The sequence below is a fragment of the Aplysia californica genome, unplaced genomic scaffold (genome assembly GCF_000002075.1).
Source record: "Aplysia californica isolate F4 #8 unplaced genomic scaffold, AplCal3.0 scaffold01164, whole genome shotgun sequence".
Classification (NCBI taxonomy): Eukaryota; Metazoa; Mollusca; class Gastropoda; order Aplysiida; family Aplysiidae; genus Aplysia; species Aplysia californica.
The window spans coordinates 139,461-140,768 of NW_004798434.1; positions in this window are offsets into that span (position 1 = coordinate 139,461).

Sequence of the window (1,308 nt, forward strand, 5' to 3'; positions counted from 1 at the left end):
CCGAACTGTACGTTTGACCGTCCCACTGTCACCCCCCCAGCTTCCGAATCACATCCATCCCAATAACCAAGTCGACATCACCCACCAGTCTATCTACCACCGTTGATTTTGCCGTCACGCTCTTCCCATCTACTACTATCTCAACTTCAGTGGTACCCTTACCTTTCACAATTCTCCCATCAAATGCTTTGGTGCGAACTTCACCCTCCCAAGCGCCTACCAGCCCTACCCTGATCATCGTGTTCGAACATCCGGTGTCCACAAGAGCACGTCGCAGTTGTCCTCCGACGGTTACACTGGTTACGGGCACACCTACGACTTCCTCTGCCGCACCGGCGCTTATCCCGCTTGCACCTCCGGGGGCACCTCCACCACCCATCCCCCGCCCACTTTTAGGTTTCCCCTTCAATTCATAAGTACAATGAGCAGCTATGTTCCCTTCACCCCCCACAACGGTAGCAGATAACTGGCTTCCTTCTGTCACTCGAGCAGTCCCGTAACAAATGGGGCCCTCCGCACCCATAACACCCTTTCCCATACTTCTTCCCCCCACCTGAGTCCTTTCCCACTGACAAGGCAGGTGCAGCCATGCCCACTCCGCCCTTGTTGACCGTGAGTATCCTTGCTCTCCCAACCAGCTCAGACATACTAATCGTTGTTTGAACCCCCACTATCTGCTGAAGTTTCACTGACACGCTCCCAGGAAACCCTGTCACGAAAGCCAACTGAACGACCCCCTCCAGCCCACATGTCCTTCCCAGCCTCCTCAGTTCATTTGCGAATACATCCACTGGTTCCCCTGTCCATCGCGATTCGCGCAGCTTACAATATGCCATAAACTCATTGTCTGTGAAAGCCTCCTTCAACCGCTTCTTTATCATATCAAAATCCTGCTGTTCTCTACTATCCATCTCCATGTAAACGACCAAGGCCCCACCCTCCAAATACAGTGGAACAAAACTTGCCACATCTGTTATATTCGTAAGTTTCGCAACCAACTCTGCCTTCTGGAGCCAAGCGACAACATCCCCCTCACCATTAAAGGCCTTCAAAACATCATGCTTTACGAACGTAGCTGTCTTACCAACCTCTCCTACCCTCCGCCATTTTGCTAGATCTAACCGAACAGAGCGCACAAAAAGGCCGAAATAGCTTGTGATTGCGAATTAGAAAGACTGTACTTACCGACTGGCGTCAACACACTCACAGGAGAAAATGTGAGGACCTCGAACGTGGCGACGCGCCTGCGCTGGCCGGCTTAGATCACGTCGTCAGGCCCTCGGAGGTCACTTCGCCGGCAGCTACGAC